This window comes from Salvelinus alpinus, chromosome 13 (assembly GCF_045679555.1).
Source record: "Salvelinus alpinus chromosome 13, SLU_Salpinus.1, whole genome shotgun sequence".
In the NCBI taxonomy this organism is placed as follows: Eukaryota; Metazoa; Chordata; class Actinopteri; order Salmoniformes; family Salmonidae; genus Salvelinus; species Salvelinus alpinus.
Genome location: NC_092098.1, coordinates 4,132,113 through 4,144,811, shown reverse-complemented (window position 1 = coordinate 4,144,811; position 12,699 = coordinate 4,132,113).

Genomic DNA, 12,699 nt, shown 5'->3' with positions numbered 1-12,699 from the left:
GAGCAGTTGCTTCTCGGCGTATCTATACCTGAAAATACATGATCTAAGTGATTGATAGTTGGTATTCAGCAGTACGCCTTTATTGAATTTGAAGAACTACTAAAATAGTGTTGTTTTTTTCCCAGACAGCATAGGCAGCAGCTGTATAGAGATGATAAATTCAATAATAAAGTAATCAAATAAAACCAATGTAATATGCACAACTTTAAATAAATACATTAATGTAAATAAATGATGGTTAATAAGTGATAATCAGTAATGGGAAGTGTCACGCCCTGACTTTAGTTATATTTGCTTTCTTTATTATTTGGTTAGGTCAGGGTGTGACAAGGGGTGGTTTGTTTAGTTTTTGTATTGTCTAGGGGTTTTTGTTATCTATGGGGATTTTGTATTGTCTAGGGGTTGTAGGTTTATGGTGGCCTGAGTGTGTTCCCAATCAGAGACAGCTGTTTATCGTCGTCTCTGATTGGGGAGCCTATTTAGGTTGCCATTTTCCATGTTGGTTTGGTGGGTAGTTGTCCATGTTTAGTTGCCTGTGAGCACTACGTTGGCTTCACGTTTCGTTTGTAAGTTTGTTATATTGTTAAGTGTTCTTCGTTGAATTAAAAGATACATTCCAATCACGCTGCCCCTGGTCCACTCCTTTAAACGGCCGTGACAGGAAGTCACTACGATCATTCATTGTTTTATTCTGTGTAGTTACAGCAAACAACCCACATAATGCATAGTGCATTTAATGTTTTTTTAAATTATCAAAAGCCAAAACCGTGATTATTTTTTAAATAATATAACCGAAACTGAACCGACTTCAAAAAGCACTAATAGCTAATAAGCTATGTGTTTGTAGATCTACTGAGATGAATGAACTTACCGCAGCCAAGGTGATAATGTCTGGAGTAATTTTTGCTTGTTTTGCTGTTCTCCAAATAGCATTTGAAAGTCGTTTCATTGTATAGAAATGCAGCAAATGTGCTTAATTTACTGTAGTGGAGCTTCAAGTTCCTCTGTGTCCACCAGGGGTTTGAACTGATTCAGGGACCAGAACTGAAAGCCGGAAAATAACTACATTTGTCAAGGAACAGAATCTGAACTGGGAATGAAAGTGATCTATATTGTTCCGGAACAGAACCATTATTTTTACGTTCCGGGCATTTTTCTACAGTCCCACAAAATGCAACAAAGCGCCTTTGTAAAGCCCTCCCTCTGTCAATAAGAGACTTCTTCCAGTGTCTGCCTGCCAGCTGAAAATCTTTGCCAGTGTGTGTCCTCCACACTCTCTTGCTCTCACCCCACCTGCAAAATTTCAGCTGCTCCACTTGTCTTTCTATCACAGCATGTAAAGGACTCACTGAGCTATAGCTTTCCCACTCCATAGCAAGCTGCTCTGTCCACACTGCATGATTGGTGAAGTAATTTAATGTTAAGTTAAATGTAAAAAAATAAATAAAATGATTTCAGAGGTTTAAAAAGGAACAGAAAGGAACGATATAAACCGGTACAACAAAATAGGGGGGAAGCACCTGAGCGACAGATACTCTGGGTAATTGACATGCAATGCGCTTCGCACCACTGTCCATACCCCTGAATCGAGTTGCGCACCCCACCCTCACAAGCCTGACTGGGACAGCCAAACGACCGGATTAGGCTACGAGATGCGTCCAAGTGAGTGGCTAGCATTCAACGCTGAAAGGGCCGCATCAACAATAGCCCCACGGGAACGACTTCCATCACAGAAGCCATCATCAACAGTATACATAGGCACTGGTGAAAATGCACTGTGTGACCCAGCCGAAATGTGTGTGATACACGAGTGAGACCCAGAAGAGAGACCCAGAAACGTAATTCGCTGAGATGGAATCAGACAGCTCTTTTTCTGGTTTCTTATGAAGCCTATAGATTGAATACGGGACAGTAGCATGGATGTGTGCAACACTGCTTAGCCCCTTGACTCCGCCGCCACCAGCCAATCGCTGTAATAGCCGCCGGCTCGTAAGCATTCTATTTGTAGACTCTGAGGTGCTTGCTGAGGGCACGTAGGTTTAGAATGGATTGCAAAGTATCATCCCTTTTCATAACCAGGAATAAGTGCTGTACCAACAGTCCCGGATCTACAACATAGGAACAACTCAGATTGCCTGCTTCTGGAGTCGGAAGGATATTTCCTTCCTCAAAACGGGCACTGAGGCCTCGGGAACAGTCGACGTGATGACGCTGCAGAAGCGTGGACACAACAAATTGTAGCCTGTACCCTGACGTCACGCATGATCTGGGGCTACATTGAGCATGTGCACCACAGCGAGACTCCCATGAAGTGCCTTCTGAAGGGGCGGGATGCCACCTTCTGGACTGGGAGATATTGGTTCTGAACATGGAGAAGAAACACAATTGAACTCACATACGGGAGACAACACTTTTAACTTCTTTGGGCTAAGGGGCAGTATTTTGACGTCTGGATGACAAGCGTGCCCAAAGTAAACTGCCTGTTACTCAGGCCCAGAAGCTAGGATATGCATATAATTGGTAGATTTGGATAGAAAACACTCCGAAGTTTCTAAAACTGTTACAATAATATCTATGAGTATAACAGAACTGATATAGCAGGCGAAATCCCGAGGAAAATCCATCCAGGAAGTGGGATTTTTTTGATGTGAGTATGTTTTCCATTGAAAGCCTGTTGACTATCTAATAGGTTAGGGCCCAGATTGCAGTTCCTATGGCTTCCACTAGATGTCAAAAGTCTTGGTTTCAGGCTTGTTTTCTGAAAAATGAAGAAGAATGAGACCTTTTGGTCAGGGGACTATGGAATCATGCAGTACTGGTTTGCACGCGTGACTGTGTGCGCGCTCTTCGTTGTTTTTCCTTTCTATTGAATACGCTATTGTCCGGTTGAAATATTATCGATTATTTAGATAATTGACAACCTGAGGATTAATTATAAACATCGTTTGACATGTTTCGACAAACTTTACCGGTACTATTAGGATGTATTCGTCTGCATGTTTTGACCGCCTTTGAGCCAGTGGATTACTGAACAAAACGCGCCATCAAAACTTAGTTTTTGGGATATAAAGAGGGACTTTATCGAACAAAACAACCATTTATTGTGTAGCTAGGACCCTTGTGATTGCAACCAGATGAAGATCTTCAAAGGTACGTGATTAATTTTATCGCTATTTCTGACTTTCGTGATTCTTCTACCTGGTTGGAAAATGTTTGTATGCTTTTGTAAGCGGGGCGCTGTCCTCAGATAATCGCATGGTATGCTTTCGCCGTAAAGCCTTTTTGAAATCTAACAAAGCGGTTGGATTAACGAGAAGTTTATCTTTTAATAACTATATGAGTGAAGCAATTCATGTATTAGGGATTGATTGTTTTGATTGTTGTTATGAACTAAAGATGTTGACACTATTCTCAGCATGCCAAGGTGAATGGAGAGTGTGAACTCTGATCTGGAGAGTGAAACTGATCCTGATCTATAGGCATTGCCTTAAAAATAGTGGAATCATGATGCTTGTCTTGGGTCTTGTTCATTATACACCAATGGAATACATTTTACTAACTGGGTCACTAACTGGATTTGTCCAACAATATATGCAAATTTTTGTTTCTGGGATGGAAATAGTTATTTCCACCATGCTGATCCATTGGAGTGTGATAGATAACTAAAGCGTATTTTATTAAAATCCATTGTTGCATGCACTGCATTATGCATTAAATATGTGATTTTCGCTGTCTATGAAGATGTAGCTTTGAATCCCATAAACTGTATGCATCTTCTGTTTTTCTTCATGGGTTCGTGCAGGTGACTGTGTCTCATAACCTCCCCAGACAAATTGCTAGAGTGCTTAGAAAATGTGTTGGAGGTTGAAATGGGAGACAGTGCTAAGTTTCTTGGAAGGAGGCTGAGCCAGTGCTATAGCAGCCGCTCACGTGCAGGAACCCATGCAATCAGTTATTGCTTTTGTACTTCTTGGTTTATGTAGAATGTGTGCATTTTCTACATGTGAATGAATGTTCTTAAATCTTGTAATTTTCTTTTAAATTGAGAGGATTCTCAAAATGGGGGATTATGGTGGAAAAATTGCAAGATTATGTTATAATACTTTTATTGCATTAAATGGTTGTTTTATTCAACAGAATAGAGTATTCTATTAACTATTGTGTGTGTGTTCTACTGAGGATGGGCTTCTGGGAGATAACACTGACAGAGGAGATTTAAGATGTATTTTGGGTGATAAAAACTAAAGAGCATTCCAGAGCATGAGTTAATGTTTCTGTTCTATACGGGGCCAGACACTGCTCTCTACACAATGAAAACTGTTGACACAGCAGATACTGTCTGCTATGTATTATAGGTATCTTTCATACAGATTTTAACCTTGTGACCCATTCTATATATCTGTTGTTCGTCATGTAGGTTGAAAGGGGTATATCTTGACTATAAAAGACCTTTGTACATTTGTCTCGGGGCTCTCAACGAATCATCTGAGCGTGAATCCTCAACCAGCCATCATTATCGTAGAGCACTCAATCGATTCACTTTATATGTGTGCATTGTATTGACCTGATTCCTTATTAATAAGTGATTAAAGATTTAGTTCAAGAGTAAATCTGACTTGTGTGATAAGTTTGTCTCTCCTCATTTGATAGTAAAGAAATTAACCACCACAAGGCCTACTGTACATTCTGAGACTTTTGTAACGTTTGGAAAATATGCAGGGCTTGACCATTAACCTGTTTATCCACTTATCCTTCAGACAAGGAGGTGACTGAAAATGTGTTGTTTGTTGCAAGAAACCACTTTACAAATGAAAGTTAATTATTATTCTCATAACATTATTACAGAGAATTAGACAAATATTTCTACCCTCTGCCTTTGGGCTACTTAGCTTATTCAAGCCTGTACTCTTTACCTCACTCGCTTTGCAAAGATGGCTAGAAATGCACATGTTTTGAGCTCTTGTAGGAAGTAACCACTGCCCAATTGCTGACTATAAATGAGCTATAACTGGGCTAATAACTCACTTACTAGCAAAGAATATGAACAAATGTGCACAAGTGGCTACACGCAGCTCTCGCTTTGATCTCAAAATAAGTGTAACCACTCATGCTGTAAACACAGTCCAGTTCAAAGTGAATGGCACAGATCCATATATGGCAATGGTATATTTGCATTTATAAACTGGGTGGTTCGACCATGGAATGCTGATATGGCTGACAGCCATGGTATATCAGACTGAATACCACAGGTATAACAAAACACTTATTTTTATTGTCCTAATAACATTGGTAACCAGTTTATAATAGCAATATGGCACCTCGGGTTTGTGGTATAAGGCCAATATACCATGGCTATGGGCTGTGTCCAGGCACTCCACGATGCGTCATGCATAAGAACAGCCTTAGCCGTGGTATATTGGCCATATACCACACCCCCTCGTGCCTTGTTGCTTAAATAGAGATGCTGCAGCTCTGAGTGGTAATGCCACACAGGTTTGTAGAGTATGGGCTGAGTTGTGCCTGTCATTGCAATAGAATCCTACTCTGGTGCGTTCTGCCTACAAGAAAATCTCTTGCATCGTAAAAATAAACATCTGTCTCCGGATTACATCTTCAAACTAAGGGCAACCATGGCATCCGACAGGAGACGCGTCCATCTATGATGTGTACGGGAAAGAAAGTGGTATAATTTCAAGTTAAAGTGTACTGTTAGCTAGCTAACGTTACATTCATGCAGGGTAGTAACGGGATTATGGTTCATTGTTTAGCTAGCTACATGTCTTAACAAAAGACTCCACTATGCAAGTAACCATTTCAGGTGCATTCGTAAATTCCGGCTGGCCATCTACTCCGATTTCAGAGCACTCTCGTCTGAGTGTGCCAGAGCGCAGAATAAGTGATGAATTTGTGAACGCTCAACACCAGTTGAATATGGCTGGTGTCAGTAAATGTTGGCAAAAAAGCGTAATTAAATTGTTGCCAGCAGCACAGTTACAGTCACCAATGCTCTGGATAACATGAAAACAGCCTAACCAGCTCTGCTAGGGTGAGTAAAATGGTCAGAGTGGGGTTTTCTCTCATTGTGTGTCTGGAAGTAGCTAGTAAGCTAGCCAATGTTAGCCAGTTAGCTTGGGATCAGCCATACTCATCGGCTAGAGCGTCCAGTGTGTGCTCGGAGAGCGAAATGCTCTGAATTTACGAAAGGACAATTTGACAGCACAGTTGTAGTCACCAACGCTCTGGATAACATAACAGCCTAACCAGCTCGGCTAGGGCGAGTAATGTTCAGTGAGCTGTTCTCTCATTTGTGTCTGGAAGTAGCTAGCAAGTTAGCTTGGGTGTTTGACTGCTATTTTTTATTTATTTTATATATATTTATTATTAATATTATTATGAACCAAACAAATACAAAAACAAAAACTGAAAAATACATAAACCTACATATCGAGATACATCTACACAATAGTACGTATTGCTTTTTTGTTTTTACACTTAATTTCAAAATAATATTTCAATTCTATCATAACAATGTGAAGAGGGGTTTGTTCTCCGCCCACTTCATTTTATGGACAAAGAATCTCCCATGAAAAATTAACAAATCAACAATGAAAGTTAAATCAGGGTTCATATCATTTGGATCAAAATATCAGTCTTTCAAATGAACATTAATAGTATTTTTTTTAATTTATTTATAAAATCTACTCCGAAATCTTCTGACATAAGAACAGTCCCAAAATAAATGGTCAGGAGTCTCTGGGTCACAAACAACAAAATACACATTTGTTATCAATAGCTATTTTGAATCTGTGTATAATAAAGGTCTTTACAGGGGTGCTTGACTGCTGTTATTAGTACAGAACGCTCGGATCAACCCTTAAAGAGATGGGTGGGGCTAAAGCTTAAGAGGGTGTGAATGATGCTGAATAGGTGTAGACAAAGGGCTCTCCAGCAGTAGTACCAAAAGATTCAAAGGCCATTTTCTCAAAAGTGAGTTTACAAGTTTATCAACTTTCAAAGCAAAATTACTTTCCCATTGTTCCTCAAATACAGTGTATGATATACCATTTTGTAGCTCTGAGTCTCTACATTTATCCAATGTAAAAAACACAGTTTCAAATGTTGATACTTAAGACCGATTTGAGCCTGTCGTTCACAAATACTAAACGACCCTAAGGAATGACTCTTGTTGGAGCTACAAAGTCATCAAGAGAGTGTTTTATTGGATATCCCACATCTGACATCTTGTATTGGTTAGGAGACACCATTATGTTATCCTTCATTAACATATTTACTCCGATAAAACCAAAAATGTTATACAGCATTATGGGTATTGAAGTATTTCATCCTACAAGTGTGGCCTGAGGGGGACTTTTGACCTGTGTTTATTGACAGTTGAAGAAACTCCAACTATTCCGTAACACAGAGTGTATTAACAACTGGCATTAAGTTGAACAATCACTGAACCTTAGACCACAGACACACAGAACCCCCTTGGGCCGAATGACTTCAAAAGTTATATGCACTGGAGAAGAGGGGTGAAATTTGTTGTTATGAGTAGTATAGCCTAGTTCCAGATCTGTTTGTGCTGTCTTGCCAACTCCTATAGCCATTATCCAGACTCCTATAACCATTGGAGTCTGGATCTGGGACCAGGCTACAGTAGACCTTTTCTCCAGGTCAGCAATATTGTTCCCAGATGTATCATATTCTATTCCCTGACTTAGCACCCAGCAGACCTCCTCAAAGTTGAGATGTGCTGATGTGGGCCCTAAGGGCTCTTCTGATAAGCCCTTTAATTTAAAATTCACCATATAGGCCTACCCTCATTCAGTACCATATGATACTGGTACAAAGCACTTTTTATTCCACAGCGATTATCCTTTAAACTGTCTCCAGAGAGAGCAGTTTGTCTGATTCAGTGATTCCGTGTTCAACCACAAAAACAGGAATCTGTTGCTGATCAGACGGAACCCAGAGAGAGAGAGAAGAGAGAGAACTGAGTCATCTGCTGACTCTTCTCATTCTAATTAGCTCCAGAGTTCTAGAACGGTTGACATTTTTTTTCTGTGGTCGTTGAAGAAACTAAAAATGATGGGGGAAAGAAAAGAAAGAGGAGGAAAGAAAGAAAACAGCTTGGATTTATGGGTCAGTTGGTTTAAACAGGAAATAAGGTGATGAGGTTGGATTTTCCTCCTCCTCCAAAGACTTCCCCCTCTTCCCATCTTCCCAATAGATCCCAGGTTTAGATTCCAGCGCCTGTATTCAAAAAGCATCTCAGAGTAGCAGTGCTGATCTAGGATCAGTTCTGATTTGAGATCATAATGAATACGATTTTATGGACGTAGGGACCTGATCTTAGATTAGCACTCCTACTCTGAAGCAGAAGGGGGATGAGTTCATGATAAGAATGGTGCCGGAGGAGAAGGCTGCCGATTTACGGGCTCCTGACCAACGAGTGGGTAAGCCGCCTCTACTATCCACCCTATTAGCCAACGTACAATCACTCGATAATAAACTGCATGAGCTCCGATCAAGACTATCCTACCAACGGGACATTAAGAACTGTAATATCTTATGTTTCACCGAGTCGTGGCTGAATGACGACATCGATAACATACAGCTGACTAGATTTTCAAATGGTTTTGCTCACCTGAGGAAGAGTGTCTCATGATAAGCTGTAGACCACACTATTTACCAAGAGATTTTCATCTATATTTTTCGTAGCTGTCTATTTACCACCACAAACCGATGCTGGTACTAAGACCGCACTCAACAAGCTGTATAAGGCCATAAGCAAACAAGAAAATACTCATCCAGAGATGGCAATCTTAGTGGCCGAGGACTTTAATGCAGGGAAACTTAAATCCGTTTTACCTCATTTCTACAAGCATGTCACGTGCCACCAGAGGACAAAAAACTGTAGACCACCTTTACTCGACACACAGAGGCGCATGCAAAGCTCTCCCTCGCCCTCCTTTTGGCAGATCTGACCATAACTCTATCCTCCTGATTCCTGCTTAAAATCAAAAACTAAAACAGGAAGTACCAGTGACTCGCTCAATACGGAAGTGGTCAGATGACGCAGATATTAAGCTACAGGACTGTTTAACTAGCAGACCAGAATATGTTCCGGGATTCTTCTGATGGCATTGAGGAGTACACCACATCAGTCACTGGCTTCATCAATAAGTGCATCGATGATGTTGTCCCCACAGTGACTGTACGTACATACCCCAACCAGAAACCATGGATTACAGGCAACATCCGCATCGAGCTGAAGGGTAGAGCTGCAGCTTTCAAGGAGCGGGACTCTAACCCGGACGCTTATAGGAAATCCCACTATGCCCTTCGACGAACCATCAAACAGGCAAAGCGTCAATACAGGGCTAAGATTGAATCCTACTACACCGGCTCCGACGCTCGTCGGATGTGGCAAGGCTTTCAAACTTTTAAGGACTACAAAGGGAAGCACAGCCGCGAGCTGCCCAGTTACACAAGCCTACCAAATGAGCTAAATTACTTCTATGCGCGCTTCGAAGCAAGCAACAGTGAAACATGCATGAGAGCACCAGCTGCTCTGGACGACTGTGTGATCAAGCTCTCCATAGTCGATGTGAGTAAGACTTTTAAACAGGTCAACATTCACAAGGCCGCAGGGCCAGACGAATTACCAGGACGTGTATTCCGAGTATGCGCTAACCAACTGGCAAGGGTCTTCACTGACATTTTCAACCTGTCACTGACCGAGTCTGTAATACCAACATGTTTCAAGCCGACCACCATAGTCCCTGTGCCCAAGAACCCCAAGGTAACCTGCATAAATGACCACCGACCCGTAGCACTCAAGTCTGTAGCCATGAAGTGCTTTCAAAGGCTGGTCCTGGCTCACAACACCATTATCCCAGAAACCCCTAGTTTGCATACCGCCCCAACAGATCCACAGATGACGCGATCTCTATTGCACTCCACACTGCCCGTTCCCAACTAGAAAAAAGGAACACCTATGTGAGAACGGAATTTATTGGCTATAGCTCAGCGTTCAACACCATAGTGCCCTCAAAGCTCATCACTAATGTAAGGACCCTGGGACTAAACACTTCCCTCTGCAACTGGATCCTGGACTTCCTGATGGGCCACCCTTAGGTGATAAGGCTAGTTAACAACACATCTGCCACGCTGATCTTCAACACAGGGGCCCCTCAGGGATGCGTGCCCAGTCCACACCTGTACTCCCTGTTCACCCATGACTGCATAGCAAAGCATGACTCCAACACCATCATTAAGTTTGCCGACGACACAACAGTGGTAGATCTGATCACCGACAGCCTATAGGGGAGAGGCCAGAGACCTGGCAGTGTGGTGCCAGGATAACAACCTCTCCGTCACCGTGATCAAGACAAAGGAGATGATCGTGGACTACAGGGTTGTAGTGGAGCAGGTTGAGAACTTCAAGTTCCTTGGTGTCCACATCACCAACAAATTATCATGGTCCAAACACCAAGACAGTCGTGAAGAGGGCACGACAATGCCTATTCCCCCTCAGGAGACTAAAAAGATTTGGCATGGGTCCACAGATCATCAAAAAGTTCTAAAGTTGCACCATCGAGAGCATCCTGACTGGTTCCATCACCGCCTGGTATGGCAGCTGCTCGGCATCTGACCGCAAGGAACTACAGAGGGTAGTGCGCACGGCCCAGTACATGACTTGGGCCAAGTATCCTGCCATCCAGGACCTATATCCCAGGCGGTGTTAGAGGAAGGCCCTAAAAATTGCCAAAGACTCCAGCCACCCTAGTCATAGACTGTTTTTTCTGCTACCGCACGGCAAGTGGTACCGGAGCACCAAATCTAGGTCCAAAAGGCTTCTTAACAGCTTTTACGCCCAAGCCATAAGACTCCTGAACATCTAATCAAATGGCTACCCAGACCAGTCAAAAGTTTGGACACACCTACTCATTCAAGGGTTTTTCTATATTTTTACTATTTTTCTACATCAGAACTATGAACTAACACATATGGAATGATGTATTATCCGAAAAAGTAGCCACCCATTGCCTAAGCCCATTCCAAAAGTACCCTTGATAAAGAGCTCTGATGGAGTTGGGCCCCGACAAGAATGCTCCAGATTTATTGAGAAGATGTTGTTACTAAAGTATCTGTATCTCCCAAGATATGTCTCCCTGGAACAAGCACTTCTTCAAACTGCTCAAAGTTTTTTTTTTTTTTCTTCTGTGAAGTGCATGCCGCACTGCTCAGAATTTCTCTATTTCTCTAGATACAGTCGAGAGTTATTTGGCTGTTCCAGAGCAGCCTTCAACCAAACTCCATCACCCTGGACTGAGGCTAAGAAGCCAAGAACAAAACAATTCCGTCAGGTTTTTCTATTTTCTTACCTTTTTTAAATTTATTTTTAATTTTATTTCGATCTGCTTTTTTATGTAGGTCAGTTTAATCAAACGTTCTTCCCACTGACATAACAATACCTTTAGCTTGATGTAATAGTCCTCTCTGCAGCCTGGAACAATACCTCCCTCCTGGCTGACTGGCTGTACTAGCTAGCCTCTGACCCCTTTCTCTGTTTCTCTTTCTCTCTCTTTCTCTCTGTGAGAGCCGAGAGCCTGCCTATATATAACAGAGTAATAATGAAGTCAAACTGCCATACATGGCTTTGCTTTGGGAGGCTCCAGATGTAAAACTTTCCTGCTTGCAATTTGGTTCCTTCCACACTCCCTTTCTCTTCCTCTCCCTCTCTGCTCGACCTCTCTGTTTGCCCTCTTTTTTTGGATGATGATCCATATTTTTGACGTGCCCCACATTTCTTAAACAATGCCTGGAAAATGATATGCTATAAACATATGACTAACAGACACAACTACAAGAGAGAGAGAGAGAGAAAAAACCCTTTGTATATTGTATACATATCCCACTGGGCACGCCACGTCATTTCAAAGTGGATCATATTTGACAGCAGAGTTCAAATGGGAATACAATGTCAGATGTTTAGTTTATTTATACAACAGATTCATGTGCTATCACTGTGCTTGGTCAGAAGCAAATGACCTGGATTGGAGTTGAGGTACATTAAAAGTACATGGTGCAAGTGATCAATGCCGTTTGAGATTCTGCACCGATTATTACAGCAATTGTGAAGATCTCCACAGACCTGCAACGACCTATGCATGCTATCTTGAACATGCACGCTTTATACGATTCATAAGAAGAAATGCATAGTTAGACAGTAGCCTCAATGTGGCTATGGATGTGTTTATCATTTTAAGGTTGAATGTTACATTAGTTTGAAAGAGATGTATCTTCTGCTTGGATAGTTCCATCTGTGCTACTGACTTAGTCTGGCTGTAATTCCAGTTTGTCTACAAACTTAATCATTTATATGTTGACTTCATTTCTCCATCTCAACCAAAAATCGACGTTAAATAATACGACTAAATCAAATCAAACTTAACATGCACTTCAAGTAAAGTTTGATTTGATTTAGTCCCATTCTTTAACTTATATTTTTGGTTGAGATGGATTTGTGTATGTTTACCATGAAGACCATGTGTTTTTAAATTTTACCCCCAAAACAACAGTTTACATTGATTACTTTTTCAAATTCGAATGTATTTTTCACATAGATTCCATGTCACAAAACGTTGACAAATGACATTGAGTCAACCAGTTTGTGCCCAGTGGGAAGCT